This window comes from Pimephales promelas, chromosome 23 (genome assembly GCF_988280905.1).
Source record: "Pimephales promelas chromosome 23, fPimPro1.hap1.1, whole genome shotgun sequence".
NCBI classification, from domain to species: domain Eukaryota; kingdom Metazoa; phylum Chordata; class Actinopteri; order Cypriniformes; family Leuciscidae; genus Pimephales; species Pimephales promelas.
In genome coordinates, this window is record NC_142791.1 from 15,500,587 (window position 1) to 15,521,424 (window position 20,838).

A 20,838-nucleotide genomic window follows, 5' to 3' on the forward strand; every position below is an offset into this window, starting at 1 on the left:
AATATACAAGCTTGATAAAATTGGTCATTTTAGAAGAAAATTTCAAATGGCATTTAGAGGCTTTTGCATCTGAACTCTTCATTTGTAGATAAAAAAAAAAACTTTGAAGATAAAAAGAACAATTAAATAATGCATAAACGTCACCCGAGCTTACAGAAATTCCCTTTTGGGTGGTTGCATTTGTGTTTTTGTTAATGGAGCCCTGGGTATTGCAAGCATATGTCATTGCGCGCGCGCGTGTGTGTGTGTGTGTCTCTGGCAGCGCACACTTCCTGCAACAGTGGCTAGGGGGTGCATGTGGACAGAAGAAGCCACACTAATATATGCTGTGAGCTGGTCACATGGGGAGCCAGTGCGAGTTTAAAAGTGCTTTGGTTTCCCTTCAGCCAGTGCAGTGTGAGCCTTTGCTTGAGACGCGCACACATACACACACACTACACGCCTTTGCCTACAGAGCAGCAACTTTCTGTACTGGAGCTTCTCTGATATACACACGCACACACACACTTTCACATCTGTGTGCAGCTATAGAGGACAAGACACAGACATTAAGGAGCAGAGAAAGATAAGGCTAGACGGAAGCAAACGCTTTTAAGTAAGTACCTTGATTGCATCTCTTCTTTATAAACTGTCAGTAATTTTTTTTTAATGGGAGCGTTTTGTTGCATGCGCTGCAGTGTGATTTTGTGCTTTGAAGGACAAGAAAGACATGCAAAGCAGGACAGATTGTTTTGTTTGCTATTTTGGAGCTGGCTGGGATCAGCAAATGATTGGCAAATGTCACCTAATGGATTATTTCCTGTTTGCTTGAGGTTAAACCTGATGTCACTGTGTTCTCGTAGCCCCAGCGTCCCCCGGCTCTCTGCACGTGTTAGAAGGATGCGAGCGTGTTAGACAGCCGCGCACCATACGAGAAATGTGATTCATGCAGCCTCACTCCGGGAAGAGGAGGCAAACAAAGTGCATGGACAGAGAGGGAGACGGGGGTGAGGATCGGGGTACGGAGGGAATGGGAGAGAAAGACGGGCGACCGAGTGAAAGTGGAGAGGCTTTGAAAAGCCCTGACACTAAGCAGACAATTAGCCCCGGCTTCTGTTATCTGCGCCTTTTCTGTAGCCGCTGCCCTGAAGGCGCAGGTCAAGGGAAGAGCTGACCCAGTGTCAACACTCCTGCATGGAAGCCATTATCAGGACCTGATTGATTAGTTTTAGCGGAAATCTCCTCATCTCCTCCTCCTTCGCCGGCTTGGGCTGCCGCTTTTTTGTTCTTTGGCTGGGGTTTGCATCTTGCTGGTTTCCCTGGGTTTACTTTCTTCTTCTGTGTCTTGGACTTTCGTTATGGGTAAATCTCATGGAAAATTGTGTTGGTATATATATATATATATATATATATGTACACATGTATATGTAAATATAAGCAAAGGCTCACTATATGTTATATGTTTCTTGATGACTCTACAGTCATACGGTATATATATAAAAAGTTTGTAATTCATTTTTAATCTAGAAAATAAAGTACAACAAATATCAACAAATTATGAAGAAATGTATATAAAAAATTGCATATTGGTTTAAATTGTACATTTCTTTCGCATTGTGGTAATGAGCGATTTAAAAAATAATAATACTAATTAAAATAAATCAAAAATCAAAAGATACATATCAATTCAGCAAAATCGAATGTCTTATTACTGATGCTGAAATATGACCTGGACACAATCTTGACAGGTACAATGAGATTCACCCTTATTCGGCACATCTACTGCTCGTTTTGACTTATTGGGAAGCGACATCCATTTATTGGTGGGCTAAAGCTCTTTATCTGTAACACAGGAACATGCTGCGGGGGTAAACCTCTTTCTCTTTGGTTTTAAAGACTCTGCCCTCCTCACATTAGCTCAAAGGGGGGTCAGCTTAACTCCGGCAGGGTTGACACTGCCTTAATGACGCCCTGTTCCATGCCTTATTGAAAGCGGTGACTGAATGGCTGCCGGACACCTACTTTTCTTTTTAAACGAGGGTCTCTGCTTTCTCTGTGCAGTGTTTCAGTTCGTAAAGCCTTCACTAAAGGGGCTCTTGCTGTCATCTGAGCAGCCTATAGCTTGGCACCTGGTTTTAGTTTGACTCCATCTAACACCAACACCGTAAAAGAGCAACACGTGCTGGTCCGTGGATCTTGTGTGGATGTAAAAAAAACAACAACAACAAAAAAAAAAAACGTTGCAGGCTCAATAAAAGAGCTAAAGTGAGGTGCAAGTGCTACATTAGGTTTAATTAAAGTAATACTGTTGTATTGGCATTTTAAGGTCTGGGAGAAGCAGTACATCTTCGGGTATGGAATCACGGTAGGGATTCCTCTTGCTGGGTGTGATCCGAGACCCCATGCTCGCGTTCTTCACTCTAATCTCTCCGTCTTGCCCCGGAGCAGTGTTTATGATTCAAACAGAAGAAAAGTAAAATAAAACCAGCATAATATTTCCCTTAACATACTTACCCCTTGGATAAACATCCTTAAACAGATGTCAGAAAGCAGGCTGATCACAGACAACGGGGGCTGCCGATGCTTTCCTCCCCAACATACACAAATTCTACAAATTAGAAGCTGGTGCTTGAGGAATCCTCCAAGAAAACGCTCCCCAGTTCGTGCTGCTGTTCCTGTTTTTAAAGCCAGGACCACACTGAGATGAAATAGTCTGTGATTTTTATGAACTGAATTGTTAAACTGTTGTGGTGCGTTGGTAATTCATTGCTTATTCAGTTATGATTTGATTGATTTATCAATTCCATTTGCCTGGGATTTTTAAGCTTTTGTCTTTTATGCAGTAAATAATCATTTTCAAGATGAACAGTTATGTTATTTTCTTGACTCTTCCAATTTAGCCCTTCACTGAGCGAACTAATGTCTTGTTGCCACTATTTGATAGACAGAATGTGGATGGCGATTGATGACAAACCCATGCGCTGCATTAGTATTCATTAAATGCATTTAATTGCTAGGAATCTTGTTTTTACTTCCATACGGGAGAAATTATATTCATATCACTTTATAAAGAGATTGGACTAGATTTGCATTTCCTGAAATAGATAAAGCCCAAAGTATATCTGTTTTTCACCCAAAGGCACGTGAATTGTGATTTTCTAAATGTGTGTATAAGGGCATTCAGCTCGCACATGAGCCTTGAATTTTTTGTGTTTTTGCACTAATTAGTTGGTCCACATGGTGGCGAGGCTGACTCGACCATTATTTTACATTTCAACAAGTAACAGAAAACGCGGAACAACAACAAACTACTGGAGAACGCAACAACAATAGATGTCCACGACACACCCAAATGTGTAGAAAAAATAAAGAAGAAATAAACGCAATGAGTTGTGTACATACATTTGTATCTATCATAATTTGTAGCGGGAAAAAAAAAAAGTCAAATTTGGGTGTGCACACTTGCAAGGTCTCTCGCTCTCTCCCTCTCTGCCGTGCGTGCACCGCGCACTATGTATTTAATGCGCGCAGTATGTTATATCTCGCTCTAGATTCCGGGAGATTTTAACTAATTTGAGGGCATCAGGGAGACATCAGGGAGATATATAAATATGCGGGAGACTCCCGGAACTTCCGGGAGACTTGGGATGTCTGTATATGGAATAGATGGATGCATCTGCATCTGCCTGTTGGATGGCTATGGATCATTTTCATGTTTGTAGATAGGGCTGCACGATGTTTCACTTCAACATCGATATCGCGATGTGCGCATCCACGATAGTCACAGCGCTAGGATGTGCGATATCATTTATAGGGATCGTAGTTAATCTGTGATTCGTGTTCAGTAGGCTACGTGCCAGCAGCTCCCCGGCCCATAACGCTTGTGATTCGCGGATTAAATGCAAAGTTTAACCATCATAGTGTAAGAGTTTATCAATTTGCAAGTCTTGTCAGTTTAAACATCAAGCGCAAGAACACTGGAACTTGCGCACTTACTAAAGCGCATTCCAATCTTGATGAGGAACATGCTAGTGTGGACGGAGTGTTTTGAAACATAAACGGCATTTTCAAATGTATCCAAATTAATGTAGATGTAGGTTCACTTAACCTTGGTCCTCTCCTCAATGGCTCTCTTCCCGTTCACAACACGCACAACCTTAAGGAGAAGTCCCAGCAGAAGTCCCCACCGGGTCCCACTCATCTCCCCTACAAATAGGAAAAAGAGGCTACAATTTGCAAGAGCTCACCAAAATTGGACAGTTGAAGACTGGAAAAATGTTGCCTGGTCTAATTAGTCTCGATTTCTGTTGAGACATTCAGATGGTAGAGTCAGAATTTGGCGTAAACAGAATGAGAACATGGATCCATCATGCCTTGTTACCACTGTGCAGGCTGGTGGTGGTGGTGTAATGGTGTGGGGGATGTTTTCTTCGCACACTTTAGGACCCTTAGTGCCAATTGGGCACGGCCTACCTGAGCATTGTTTCTGACCATGTCCATCCCTTTATGGCCACTATGTACCCATCCTCTGATGGCTACTTCCAGCAGAATAATGCACCATGTCACAAAGCTTGAATCATTTCAAATTGGTTTCTTGAACATGACAATGAGTTCACTGTACTAAAATGGCCCCACACAATCACCAGGGGCCGTATTCACAAAGAATTTTAAGGCTAAAAGTAGCTCCTATCTGGCGAATTTAGAAGCAACTCCTAAAAATAATGGGCCTGTCTCTCCTAACTTTAGGACTCCTATTTTTTTTTTTTTCACTAAGAGTAATTCACGAAGCATTTTAGCCCTAAAAGTAGCACCTAAGTGTGGGACAGCTTAAAAGAAGTCAAGAGGACTCCTAACTCACTAAAGGCGCTTTTCCACTGCATAGTACAGTACGGTTCGGTTCGGTACGGCACACTTGTGGTGCTTTTCCACTGCATGGTACGGTACAGTACGGTTCGCTTCAGGTCGCTTTAAATGGTACCTGGTCTGTTGAGGTTCCAAGCGTACTGTACCGGTACTAAAATGTGACGTGAAACACTGCAGATCACTGATTGGTCAGACAGAATCGTCACTACCAGCGTCACTACTAGCGTCATTGGATTTGCGACACGAGACACTTTTTTAGCAGTATTTTTGTTTTGCTGCCATCAGCCTCATTTTAAACACATTTTCCCGTCTAGCAGTTAAAAACAACCACATACCGAGAATCAGGAACACCATCCCCTCGATAGTCTCCATTGTTCCTGTGTTGTGGGTTTGAAAATGTGGCGCTTTTAAGATGATGTCACGGCAGTAGAGGCGCACGCAAATAACGATCAGTCCCACACACTTTGAAGGGGTACTACTGCAGTGGAAACGCAAAGCGAGCCGAACTGTTCCGCGCCGAGTCGAAGCGTACTGAGCCGAACCGTACCGTACTATGCAGTGGAAAAGCGCCATAAGACCTATTCACAAAGGAATGCTTTTTTGGAATGAGGCATTGATCTGCAAACAAATCCTCTTCCATGTCTCACGCTTAGTTTAGCTTGATATCCCAGTGCCGAATTTCACTTTTATTATGTCTTGTTTTCTTTTTTTTTTTTCTAGCACCAACTGGGTCAGCAGCAGTAACTGATCCTGCGTCCAGTTGGGCTTTCTTTTCCATTTTGGCGAGTTCATAATCCACCGTCATTCAACTATTACATTACTTCAATAGGAGCAACATTTCCTTGCTTTAAGTAGTCTAGTTAGTTTTTTTTTCATTATTAGGCAAGTGGTGGTTTTCCATTAGGGTATTAGGCACCATTCACATAGTGCCTAAAACGCAAGGTGCCGCATTCTCCTTTTTCCAAAGCGCTAGGGCGGTTGCGCTCCGGTTGGTTCTTGTCACGTGACCTACGGTGCACTCCAAACGGACGCGCTTGGAAAACGGGCGCGCACGCCTACATTTAAAATAACGAACTTGAGCGCGCAAAAGACGCGATATGTGAACACTGCATGCCCTTAAGCTACCTTGAATAATTTCATTCTTGACTTTTCTCTCTCTGCCTTTTTAGCATTATACTTCACTGGGGCCTGCACAAACATGTCATTATATAGATTATGCATTTCGATGACATTACTTTTTTTTTCCTTATTGTTATTTTGTGTAGGATACAGACATATTTAGATGTCGTAATTCCATGATTTGTTGCTGTGTTATGTTCCGCATGATGGCCCTGTCATCTAACAACCAATCACCGTGATCATTGAGAGGAAGCTCGTGCATGAGAATAGACGTCATCCATAGCAACTAAGACTCACTCTTAGTTTAGGAGTTGTCATTTTTCCTTACTAAGAGAAAGTCTGAAAGGCGTTGTGAATAACTTTTAAGAGAAAACTCCTAGCTAAAATATTTTAGTGTGATTTAGGAGTACTCCTAGTGGTAAGATAAAATTCTTTGTGAATACGGCCCCAGATCTCAACCCAATAGATCATCTTTGGAATGTGGTGGAACGGGAGCTTCATGCCCTGGACGTGCATCCCACAAATCTCCATGAACTGCAAGATGCTATCCAATCAATATGGGCCAACATTTCTAAAGAATGCTTCCAGCACCTTGTTGAATCAATGCCACGTAGAATCAAGGCAGTTCTGAAGGCGAAAGGGGGTCAAACACATTATTAGTATGGTGTTCCTAATAATCCTTTAGGTGATTGTACATTAGTTATTTACTGGCTGTAGGCCATAAAACCGTCTGCTTGTCTTTGAAAGGTCAATGAGTTTGCCATCACTTTTGCACCTGTAGATACAGATTTAAACCAGGCAAAATTGTCCAAGGTCAGGGCACAAGAGTAATCCGCACCTCTAGGCACAGTGAAGAATACAGGATGACCAGAAAATAAAGTAACCTAAATAACAACCATTGAATACCTCCAAGCGAAGAGCAACCCAGAAAAATGCTGGAGCTCTTCTTTGGCCACAACGCAAGCTTTTAATCTATTAACTGCTGATCCTTAAACTCTAATCAATGCAGGCTTTTATATTTCCATTAAACGAGAAAGGGAAATGAATAAATAAATCATGCCGTCAGAGTGCCCAGCCTCCTTCACTTGGAAAACCATCACAGACGGACCTCTTCTTAGCGTGTGCATTGCAAATCGTGTTAGCGCTCTGGGGCAGAGTTATTTACCCAATTTCCCTCCATCCCCTTGGCTTTTTATGGCATGTCTGCATTATTAGTGCCTCTGATTTTGATAGCAAGCACACTCATTTATTAAGGGAAGGGGTCTGCAGACTTTTTGGACAAGGGGGGAGGCGTTGTGTTGACTGGGAAACGTTAACTGCATTAGCATTCCCTTTTTGGCCTCTGATTGGAGTGGACTGGGGCAAATGCCAAGGTACATTTCTCTGTTTACGCCCCTGCGTGGGCTACTATGAATCCTGGCACTTATTCAAGGTTGAGGGCCTCTGGACACGCCACATTTGTGTCGCCTTAGACCTGAATATCCTACGCAAGCTGCTCTGTTTCTCTTGTGATTCAACAAACCTCATGCATAAACTGTTGATGGCATGGTGAACCTCATATGTGAATGACGTTTAGGCGTGAGAGAGTGATAATAAAGAAACGTGGATAAATGTGAATATACAGAGGTTGACGTCTGCTAAATTGGTCAAGAGAAGGATGACATTGTTAAAAATGAGGCAAGACATGAAGCAGAGTTTACGTTGTTTCACTTACGTTGTGCCAATTTCTTCAAATACATCTGATCATTCATTTGTATATATATAAAATGTGTACGTGTGTGTGAGTTTCTACTGCACATTACATTTAGTTTCCTCCTCAACAAGGTTGCAAATTGTGTTTTTAAAATGCAGTTCAAGTACTGCCATATGTCTTAACAATGAACAACACTATTAAGCTGTCTTAATGGCAAGAAAAGACTGTTTAATATTGCATAAGTCTACCCTTTCGCTCTGCAGCTTTTCAAACGGCAAACCTGAGCGATTAGATTTGGTGAAATCCGTTTAAAATAATCTCCTCTTCTTATTCTTAACTTAACGTGCCAAGCTAACTTGTATTGTCACCTGCAAGCATGATTAGATTTAGAGTGTTTAAAAGGCTTTTAATTGAAAACGGTGGCTTTATTAACAGTGCTGTGAAGCCCCGCAGGTGGACTCAATCTGCCCTGTAATCCTAGCAGTCTGGGTGTGATACGATTGTTTTCACTAAGCATACTGAATTAGCTGTGCTCCCCGCTGCCCACAGCTGCTAGTGCCTCCATCTAGGAGCTGTTTCCTTCAAGAGAAATACTTTTCATCTTATTAATGTGGCTTAATGCGGCTGCTATGGAAAATTGCATAGATTCCTTGAATGACCTTTTAAAGCAGTCGTATCAAAATTTCCTTGATCCACTGAGGTAAAGAAGTTCATCGTACTGTGAAAACATAATGTGACTTAAAAAAAAAAATAATAAAAATCCATTCCAAAAGACTAGTTTATTTGTAAGTTGTACAGGTTTATTGCAGTTTTTTTGTTAGATTTTTATTTTAATTAATGGTTTTATTATTATTATATAAAAATGGCCCACTGCACAAAAAAATAAAATTAAAAAAATAAAAATGCAATATTAGTTATTACGTTAATGTTCTCTCAGTTGGTAATTACTAGGTTAAATTGATTTCAGAAACCCTTGTTATTTGCGACACCGGTGGCCGTTTAGTGAACTGCACCCAGCAACTGCAGCCAGTCACCAGTGTTGCCAAGTCCGCTTATTTTAAGCGACTTTGGGCTTGTTTTTCTGTAAAGTCGCTTGCAAATATTGGTAGTCGCGGGTCGCATTTTATTTGGGCTTGTTTCTAAAGTGTAGTTGCTTATTTGGGCTTGTTCCCAGCTCGTTGCCAAGCAGATATTTTCTATGTTATTTAAACGTAGGAGTTTGTCTTGCCTGTTCCCTCTCTCCCGTTCTCCATTCATAGAGTTTTTTTTTTTTCCCATCCACATCCTGCTTCTAATTGGCTCTGACCCAGATGGCAACGAGTACTAGCCAATCAGAGGCAGAGCTGGGCAATCGTTGTTGTTTTTTTTTTTGTTTTTTTCTGGTCAGGAAAACGTCTGTGAGTTAAAATGAAAATACGTGCGAGTCTGGACCATCGCGACTGATACTGACTGGATATTATAATTTAATATAGTTTAACCCTTTAACTGTCACTCCCCTTTTTTCATGAAAAGCACTATTGAAATGGTTGTAATTCAAGAATGCTTTGGATAATAGACCTATTTGCAGCCCATTCTCACTCCCAAGGCGTCACCTTGGTCTTTTAAATAATACATTTGCCAAATTATTTTTGAAGTGAATTATTATGAAATTATGAAAGTGAAACAGAAAAAAAAGTTATTTAAGTTTGAGTTGATCAAAATGAACAATGTAAAAATATAATTATTTATATTTTATAATAAATATGTTTATTACCAAAAATATTTTTCTCTAAAACTGCAAGAAAATGCCAAAAATCTGAAGAAGTTGTGTTCCAAATTTGAGCTTTCAGTCAGATTTTATTTGGGCGCAGTACCAACACTAGATGGACAGCCAAGCTTCATTACAGAAAAAAAATAAACTGTACTTTATGCACATTTTCACAAAACTGCACAGTTTACCAATCTGTCCACGTGGATGTAAATTGACATTCACAGTTTAAAACTATCCGATCCATCCCCACAGATCGTAAAACTGAGCACACAGTTGGCTCCAAAGAAAAAGCTCTTTTACTGCCTATGAGAAAAAAGTCGCTTGTTTTGGGCTTGTTTTCAATGGCCTGGTTGCTTATTTTTCTCGCGAGATCTGGCAACACTGCCAGTTACTCGTGCAAGTAACAAGACTGTAAGAGACCGAACGTGATTCAGAGTCCCGCTATACTCACTGCAAAGTTCTTTTCCCTGAAGTAAAAAATAAGTTGGAAATACCTTTGAGCAATGTTGACGAACATCCTGACGCCATGCACACTGCTGTGAGTGACAAAGATGCAAATATGTGCCGTCCGCTTTCCTCTCAGCAACAAAATGAACAAACAACAACAACAAAAAAAAAATATCAGCGGTGAGCAGCAAAGAAATCGTAGCGATGTGGATATTGCTCCAGCTCTGCGATTCACCTGCACCATGTCGACAGATCTATGAGGTAGCTAATTAAAATCATACTGTTATGATAGTTTGACTAAGGCATATTTAAGACTATAGGACTATATCTGGTTATGTGAAACTATAGCTTGAATTAATCAATGTTCTTTATCACTGCATCATCATAAGCTTTGCAAGCATTTCATGTTTCATAGTAACGTTAAGAAAAGCTCTCGGGAGCGCTTAACCGTCACATTTTTTTTTTTTTTCGGTAAAAACGTCCCGTTTTTTTTTTTTTTGTTTTGTTTTTTTTTAGTCAAGCTGTTCACATGTTGGGATAAATAGTAATTATAGCCTACATGAAAAAACTTACATGATGTTGATGTTGTTGTTTGCATATAGTAGCCTCCATTATTATTTTGTTATAAGCTGATGAGACCTAGTTGCTCAAACATTTGCGGATAGATATTGAACTGAATTGCCCTGAAACCAATGATTTCAACTTTTCAGGCTTGGCACAAGTAAAATCAATGGCATCAAAACACAGCATATGGATGATGTACAGTACTGCCGATATGTTTGTCATGTCAGGATGTCTCTGAGAGACCCGGGTGTCCAGGTGGTTTAACTGCCTACTTAATGAGCACCAAATGACTAGATCTCATCACCAGATGGCAAATGTTATAAGGACGTCATTTACTTCGAATCTGTCTTTGCTGCGTTTTATTTTATTTATTTATTTATTTTTAGAAATAATTGGACTGTGATTACAGTGAAATATCATGCTGAGTACCCCAACATCATCAGGCTGACATCTTTTCAAAAACGAGGACCCCATGCTGTTTGCTCATTTGGGGTTTCATCTAACTAGCATGGTGCTATAGGGCGGGATTTTTTTTTAAAAAAAGACAAAAAATGTCCATATAAAATAATTGTAATCATTGATTTATTCATTCTATGATCAGTTGTTTAATATTATGTAGTAGAGTAATCATTAATTGACAGGGTGCCATGATGCACATTTTGTGCATTATTCCTAGTTGTGGGAACCAGAGAGAAGATTCTATTAGGTTGGATGATGAATCACATTAAAAGTATATGAACATACTCTGTGACTCACACCTTCATTTAGAAGTTCTGCAGTTTAAAACGACCCTTCAGTAAAACATACACATGGCCTTGGTCCCCCTAGCCATTTTTATAAAATGATATATCAATATTTTACACATTTTAGAGTAGTAGGAAAGTTAGATCTATGAAAACCAATGCAGGTATATATATATAGGAACCAAAAATGCTCAGATTATTCATAGTAAAGGCACACACAAAGAGATATAACTATAAAGATAACAATATTAATTTACACCAACAGATGGTATCATTCAGTATATTCTAAGTGCACACTGCAGTTTTGTCGTATTCCTCTTTAAATTCTCATGGTAATTGTAGATATTTAAACAAACTTTTATATCAAAAGGCATTTAAGATTGTGAGAAACTAACTCGTGTGTTCACACTTTTGACTGGTATTGTGTGTTTTTTTTTTTTTACTTTTATCAAAAGACAGAAGTTTTATAAGATTTAAACCACATTAATAAAACAATCAATTGTCAATGTAAATTTACATTAACATACATACATTAAAGACAATAAAAGAAAAATAATAGAATAGAAGGCTGTAAAAATAGAAATACAGAAGACAAATTTTAGACTTAGACATTTTAGAAGATTTTCTAAAAAGAAATAGTTTTAAATAAATAAATACCTGCTTTAAAGCTGGTTTAAAATGTGTACATACTATTTAAATATTACAATAATATTAACAAAATGATGTCAGAAAGTGTTGTCTAACATACTTTTTTTTTATGTGAATTTCCTTGTTCGTCATTCTGAAAAAAGACCCAATGAACCATTGCAAATGACAAAATCTATTTGTACCCCCCCCCCAAAAAAAAAAAAAACAACAACAAAAAAACAAAATAAAATAAATGTACAAAAATAAATGATTATTTACTGTTTCATCTAATCTTAATTATCATAATGAAGTAGGGCGGTATCATTGGAAGTAGTTAATCTGCTTGGATAAATGCTCTCCTCTACGTCTCTATAGTCATAATTATTCCTCGTTCATTCCGTAGGGAGGCAGTTTCCTTAAGACGTTCATTAATTATGACACAAACCGTAACTCTTATCTCGTAAATAGTTCCCCCACACATTCACGCTGATTTCCTGTTTCTAAAATGAGCGGGTTTTGACAAATGCTTGACACAGGTGGCGGTGCGAATCTGGGGTAAATTTATAGCCGTCTTGCAAAACCTGCACTTGTCCTTTTTATGTCTCCCAAAATAATAAGACATCCTGATTAAGTAGCGAGTGGTGAAGATAGCGAGGAACAAATGCGCTAATGGCCGCTGGAAATAAAACGGTTGACAAGGCTGCATGTAATTTAAGCGGTTTGACGGCTTAGGTGATAGTGTTGTTGGGAATATAGCAGCGTATGATTTACCTGGGACAGAGTGAAGTGAAGCCAAGATTTAAACCTTGTGTAAACAGTTAGAAGTGTCTTTCAACAAAACCCATCAGTCTTTGTCACTAGATAAAGACCTGAAGACAGTTGCAAGTTTGCAAGTCCTTCGGGGGAAGTTTCATACACAACCTTTCAAATGAACTTATTTTTGGCCAGCTTATATATATATATATATATATATATAGCTAAAAATACCTTTTTATTATCAGATTTGTCTTGATTCCAATAAACATATTTAAAGGGATGGTTGACCCAAAAATGAAAATTCTGTCATCATTTACTCAACCTCATGTTGTTCCAAACCTGTATGAGTTTCTATCTTCTTTTGAACACAAAAGAAGATATTTTGAAGAATGTTGGTACAACCATTGACAGTAGCCATTGACTTCCATAGATTTGTTTTCTCCTACTTTTGAAATCAATGACTACCGTCAACTGTATGGCTACATATTGAACATACTTCAAATATATATTATTTTGCATTCAAAAGTAGAAAGATCCCATTCATATTGTCAACATAAAGCAAAATGTGCACCAACTTAAAAAAACGTTTTCATGCATAATTACAACTTGGTTACCAGTTTGCAATGATTATTTGTGGATTTAAAGAAAGTCCTGATTAATTTCAATCTAAATAAATATGATTTGATCATGACTTGACAAGTCTGCCTGTTCAAAGCTAGTGACAAATGAACCTTGATGTGGAATAGCACACAAAATATACAAGGAATCATGCAAATGTTAAAGGAACATGTGGTTAGCATGCTACATTTGGAAAAAGCTGTAGTAGCGTAATTGTCAAGAGCTTGATTTTCCCCACTCAACGTCCCGGGCTCTCAGGTAATCAACCGCACATTCAACACAAGCGGGTTATGATGCAAAAACGAATTAGACTAATTAAGACTAACAACTGTTCTATGAAAGATTTTTTTTTTCTTCCAGTCCCTCGGCTGATTTGTTATGGTAATGCTCACATTTAGAAAGTGTTAAAAAACAAAACAAAAAAAACAGTGAGCCGCCTACATAGGCAGCATGGATCACTCCACAAATTGAATGTTTGTCCAATTTCCATTCATTCAAATGATGAGCAGCTCTGTTCTGAATCAGTTTTTGAGGTAAAACGCAGTTTAGTTTGATAAGATGCTTTAATTTATTAATTTATGACATTTTACAATAGTTTAAACTACCGTTCAAAATTTGGGGTCAGATAAGTTTTATTTATTTATTTTACTTTTATTCAGCACATTAATGACACATTAAGTGCATCAAAAGTGACAGTAAAAACATTCATAATGTTACAAAATTTTTCAATTTCAAATAAAGGTTTTTCTTTTGAACCTTCGATCCATTAAAACTGTTATTTTAAATTGTAATACTATTTTACGATTGTTCTGTTTTCACTGTATTTTTGATCAAATAAATGCAGTCATGGTGAGAAGAAGAGACTTGTTTCAAAAACATGTTTTTATATAGGCTATATATTCATTAAATAATAGTATATTAAAGGATAGCATATCAAAATATGATTTCCTTATGGAAATGGTTAATTATAATTAAATAATTCCAAAACTCCAAAAGTGTGTGTGTGTGTGTGTGTTGCTGCCTGTGTTTCATGTCAGTCCCTTATGAGGTTCAGTTGGGATGTTGCCTACAGGCAACAATCATCAAGGCTTTCTAAGTTTCTAAGATTCTTCCAACAGCTCAAATTGTGCTAAGCTGACATATTAATATGCATTTTTGGCACTTAGATTGTCTACGTGATACACCTGTTAGATGCATTACTTTAAAGCACCGAAGCTTCACTAGCAAAATCAGCTTAACTCAAAGTTTAGGGCATGTAAATGACAAGTTTGGCCTAGTTAACATTACTCGTGGCTCTTAGCATGGAGGATGAGAGACGGAGGAGGTGCAGACGTCGTACTTTGCTCTTAAACCTGCTTCACCTCCGGGCCCGGGGAACTGGAAAGACATCAATACGGTTTTGAAGATGGGAGTGAGGGATTTTGTCATCCTGTGATATATTTGTATATCAAATTTTACTGCATTTACTTTAATCACATAGATAAACTCACAGCTGTTGTAGGTTGATTTTTATTTTTTTTATTTTTTTAATATAGATGGAGTTTTTGGGTGCATGTTCATTAGTACTGCTACTTACAACTAGAGCAACCCTATCTATCTATCTATCTATCTATCTATCTATCTATCTATCTATCTATCTATCTATCTATCTATCTATCTATCTATCTATCTATCTATCTATCTATCTTTGTCTAGATGGAAAATTCTAGGTGGAAATTCTTTGCCTAGATCTTAAATAACAATTAAAGAACAAATTAAGATCTCGAAAGTCATAAGTATATGTATTTATTTCTTGCAAGAAAGGCAGTTCACACACAGACAGAGTCTGATATGAGAAGGGCAAAGGTCTTCTCATCTTACACAGTTTATATACTGAAAAGATCATCCTACAAAATGTACTTCTTATCTTCGGACTAAGGCCCCTTGCACGTAAACAGTTCTCAGTTTCCCATTCTAACACTTCTCAGCTTTGTATACCCAAACGTAAAACACATGTCATTTCAAAAACAACTAAAGGCATGTTTTGCTCTTGGTGCAAGCAAATTTATCTATTTCTGAGAAGAACAGAACATTCTGTCCTTTTGCACACCTCACATTGACCCATTTGCATAGAAGATAACGCAACTTGCAATTTCCTTAACACATCTATATTTTAAAGAACACACAAACAAATATATGTTTTAAGAGATACAATTTTGCCTGTCTGTCTGTCTGCCTCACACAAAAATTGCTGCAAAAGATCCTTTCCAACAGTTGTTTTACCATTCGTTGTAAAACTATGGACTTAAAACGCCTCACAACCGGACATTCTTCCGTTTTTTTAACCTAAAAACCTAAAAAAAAAAAATTCTCGGGAAAGCAGCATTTGTCCAAATTTCAATCTTAACCTTTCTATTTCATCAGAAATGATAAAACAGGGCTTTAAGTGCAAAATACCGAACTAACCCTTTAACTATTCTAGTGTTGCTCCTGAAACATCAATCCCCATTTTCTTCCTACTCCCGTGTCAAAGGAGGAACTTTGAACTTCAGTTGCATCCAATGCAGGAACCTTCCATTACCGACGGCAAAGCCGAACCTGTTTACCTCTTTCCACATCACATGTGAACTCTTGAAGCAAGGTGAGATGTTCTCAGCAGAGCAGGAGGCAGCACTGACAAACTATGATAAATTAGTTGTTTACTGACATTTTATGCTGGCTGAGGATGGCGCTTAGGGAGGAGATGCGTGTTAATGAGAAGAAAATAAGTCATGGAGATATGCTCACATTGATAAGAGAAAGTCAAAAGAGCACAGGAAGATGATTAGGTCACACCACAAACTACTATAATATATCCCATAATGTTTACTCATGTGATGCCGATCTTGTCCTAGATTGCATCAGATTTAATGGCTCAATCTGTAAAGTGGGAGTCATTTACAATTTTATTAGATGCTTTTTAAACTTTTTAATGTGTTTAAGTTCGAGTAACGTACAAAATAAAAGATTAATAAATGATTTCTTTTTTAATATGTATTGATCGTTCAACTTTAAGTCATTTTTATATTGCTTGTCATTTTTTTTGTGCCAGCTCCAAACCTGAGGTGCAAGACGTGTAGATTTGGACTTGACCGATTAAAACCACTTTAGGGAATGCAGTGCTAGCAGATTAAAAAGCATTTTAATGCACTTTGTAATGATCTTATATTGGGCACCTCCTCTGTCTACTTCTCATATGCCCTTAAAATCCCCTTACTGAGCAGATACTCCGCTGTCTGAGTCTTCATTTGACCATATAGTGGGTGGGGAATGCTTTGTCTGGATGAAGGACATTGCTGACATTCTCATATTTTGCTGTCCTTGTAAACACTGACCAATCGAAAAACACCAGAGCGTGACACCTTTATCAAGCCAGTAGCACAACTACAGAAAAAGACGGAAAAAAACTACCATTTATAGCAGTATATAAAGACAGCGCACATATATCACTTCAAGTATAATGACATATAGTCAAAATAGGCGTATTAAAAGAAAACCAATCAGAGTCCCTGTCACGGCGCCAATGTAATTAATGTGCCAGGGCCGGCATAGAGCTGTAACTGAAGATCAGTATTAGCTGTCTCATTAGCATTTTAAATAAGATTGAGATTAGTTACATTGGCAGAATAATGTGGCTACCAGTGCAAGTTTGGGGCCAATTTGGGCATTTTTCCCCGTCTCCATCCAATTAGATCTTTGACACTCACATTTCACCTCTATTTCACAGAGAGCAATTAAATGTTGAGTTTGAGCTTTAGAGAAGAATGGGGAAAAGAGAACGAAGCTTATTTAGCTTTCTCAAAAAAAAAAAACACAGTGGAGCTAATGAAGAAGAGAATAAGAGGCGACAGAGATGAGCAGCTAAATAGTTTGGCCTGAAAAAGGTGTCACTTGATATCACCGAACAAGCCCATTTGGTTCCCATTCCAGTTAGCTTACGCTTGGATGCAGAATTGATGGAAAATGCAAAAAAAAAAAAAAAAGTGAAAATATGACGCAAAATATCACAAGAAATGAATTTGATCCTGTGGTTGACCCTTTCGCTAAATCTTTCTGACCAATCAACATTATGTCACACTTGCTGTTGATGTATTGAACGTGGCATATTTCTTTAACTTCACAATACATAACCATCTAAATATAATGTGACCGACTAGAAAATGTAGCTCCTTTGATTACGAATTGCAACAGCTGACCAAAATACATGCAAAAATGCCAAAAATAAATGACTGTATGTCTTATCCAAAGACAGTCTCTCTTATCCAAAGTAAATCATCAAAGTAACTAATATCTGATGTTAGAGATCCTTCTGGTAACATATTAGGTATATGTTCAAAAAGCATCAAAAAAAGCTTCAAACTTAGGATCAAACACAGCGCAACTTGGCAACCATTTTACATCATCAGACTTCTTTTGGAAAGATCTAAACTTTAATCTCAAAATGTTAACATAAGGCACAGGAAAGGTCAAATGCCCCAGCATCCCTTGGTGCACAGATGTTTAGCGCAATTGCATTTTTCACCCACCGCTGCTGCATAATCTCTGCTGATCATGGACTTGGCATCTACCTGTACACATTAATTGATTCCCACCGCTTCGCCTCAACAGCCGTGACCTACCTGACATTGCATTGGCCTGTAAATGGTCCTATTAAATCAGAAGATCGCGTAAACTTGCCGAGCAGGGATGACTTGCTCAGGGCAGGTCAGCATTGGCTATCAATTATATGTCCAGATGACCTTCTGGGGCCTCACAGTGGGATGACTGCTGACCAGACAGTCACTTGCAAGTGTCTGGTTCAGAGCACTCTTTTTGTTCACAGGGCTTTCCTGTTTAGCCTTTCACAGGTCACATGTGTATACTATTATTGGTACATGGTCTTCCATTATTGATTATGTTGCCTTGAATGATGATCTATGTAATTCCCAACATGCCAGGCTAGTGTTAAGTATTAAATGTCTGCGCTACAGTCATAACTGGTACATAAAATCATGTCTTGTTGAGGGACTATTACTTTTCAGGGTGATTGGACTTACTATTCGTGTCTGGTGGACGATAAAGTCGACAAACAGTCCCATAAACTTGCAACAAGAATGAGCTAGTCAGCAAGAAACCACTCAGAACATCATAGCAACTGCATAACCATGCCCTTGTAACTTACCAACAACATCAACTAGTTACACTGCAAAAAAAAAAAAAAGAAAAAAAAATCTGGGACATAACACAATATAAACCGCATAGCAATCCCTTAGTAACCTAGCATCCACCTAGAGACGTCCTAGTAACCACCCAGAACACTCATAAATGAATGCCTAGCAACCACCTAGCTACACTTAAATCTACCTTGAACATTATAGGAGCTGTATAGCAATGACCTAGCAACCATCTCACAATACCCTAACTACTTAGCAACCAGCCAGAGCACCCATATTAATGTAAATGCCTGGAAATCACCCATTATTCTACATCAACTTCATACCATATATAGGAACACCCAGCGATTCCTAGCATTCACATTCAAAATCCTAGCAAGCATATATGTAGGAACACCTAGCAACCACTTAAAATATTATAGGTTACTGTGTACAGAGGTGTTCTGTCCAATTAATTGAAACCTCTGTTTTTTGTTTGTTTTTTTCATTAGGTGGAAAAAACATATAGAGCTGAGTACCATTAGTGTAACAGTGAAAACTATATGCATGTTTTCTAAGGATATACTGTAATGGCATGTACAGGGTGATTAGCAACGGTCCTAGTACTGAGCCTTGTGGTACCCATATTGAACTTGCGATTTATCTGATACCTCTTTGTTTACCAAATTGATAAGTCAGATAAGTATGATTTGAACCTACTCAAAACTATTTAGCAACAACCTAGAAAAAAACCTCATAACCATGGCTTTGTAACCACATACCAACCAACACTCTAACAAATGCTCAACAAGAGCACCCTGGTAACAACCTAGTTACACAGTAAGAACCACCCATGACAAAATAACAACCACATAGAATCATCTAGAAACCCACTCTAGAAACTACCCAGAACACCACAGCAATGACATAGCAACAATGCATAGTCCATTGCAGCCACCTAACAACACCCCACCAACTGCTAATAGCAACCACTTACATTAGTTATACCCCAATAACCATCCAGAACACTCTAGAAAACACCTGTCAACCACCCTGAACCATAGCAAACACATAGCAATCCCCTAGAACACCTTATCAACCACATATGAATGAACGCCTAGCAACCACCCAGCACACCTTAGCAACCTAATATAGTAAGTGAGATCCTGTGTGACATGTACCGATTCGTATCATTGAGAATGAAACGTGCCTGGAAACCACATGTAAATTTTCCAACGCATTCTCACCCCAAGGCGTCACCTTTTGACCATGCTTCAATATTCGACGCTTTAGGTGCCCTTTATCGTTAACACAGTCTCATCCCAAAAAGTCATATAACTGACGTTTTGGGACGTATTTTGACCATACGTCAATATCCGCCTTTTTAGGGCCCCCTTAAACGTCGGTAGATGGCGATCCCGGGCCGTCATACAACTGACGCTTTACCTTTAACGTCAGTTAGGTGACGGGTTAGGTTTAGGGTTAGGTTTAGGTATGGGGTAGAGTTAGGATCCCATAACCTCATCTACCGACGTTTAAGGGGGCCCTAAAAAGGCGAATATTGACGTATGGTCAAAAGACGTCCCAAAACGTCAGTTATATGACGTCTTGGGATGAGACCGGGTTGTTATCGTCAGTTACATGACGCGATCCTACGGCGTCATCTAACTGACACTAAAAGGAAAAGCGTCAGTTAGATGACCCGGGTAGGTTTAGGTCTGGGGTGGGGCTAGGGGTAGGGTTACACGCGATTCTATGGCGTCATCTAACTGACGCTAAAGGGCGCCTAAAGAGTCAGATATTGAAGCATGGTCAAAATGCTTGAAAATGGTGAAATTTGGGATGAATTTTCTCGTATTTGAGGCGTGGTTTACGAATGCCCAGAGCCGTATTATTGGGTGCTACGAATGTCTATCAAATGCGGCTCTACCCGTTCTGTGATTGGTTCCCTATTTCAGGGGAAAATTTGGTTCATGGTATGCGGCAAGGCACAATGGGGAAACCCAGGCTAACCGATTGGACCAATAAATCACTTTATTCTTTGATTGGTTCAGTGGATTATTTTCTTATTTTTTTTCCCTTTATTTCCCCCTAAATTTATTGCATACCAAGAAAACAATAAAAACTCAACTGTCTGCCAATTGAGTTGGATATTTGGCATTTACCACAGGAAAACACAGTTGTGACAGCACTGAGCTGTTTAAAGACAGCCAGTCGGTCCATCTGTCTGGATCAGGTGCGCACACTTCCATTTCTGTTCTGTTGTTGTTTGTGAAATAGTGTCTTTGTCCAAGAATAAAATAAAAAGATTTCCGAAATGTTTGCTGAAGCCCTCATGCGGGAAAGCACAGCTGGTGACACCCCGTAAGGTGAGCGTGTGGTTGCGTCTCTGCAGAGCTGAGTTTTCCAGAACGCCGGACATATCTGCACTGAGCACTTTCACCTGCTTTACAGTTATATCAGCAGCAGTGACACAGTGATATGTGCGGTCCAACATCCATTAAAATGTGTTTACTTCAATGTCAAAAA

General features: G+C 38.8%; 1 protein-coding gene across 1 annotated transcript in view; it reads left to right on the forward strand.

The window, feature by feature from the left end:
- The first annotated feature begins 338 nt into the window (after window positions 1–338).
- The window catches only part of cntfr (ciliary neurotrophic factor receptor), a 196,000-nt gene continuing 175,500 nt past the window's right edge, over window positions 339–20,838 (forward strand). The window contains exon 1 of the mRNA XM_039678155.2: window positions 339–595. The gene's annotated coding sequence lies outside the window, so the exon portion shown is untranslated. The remainder of the gene's footprint in view (window positions 596–20,838) is intronic.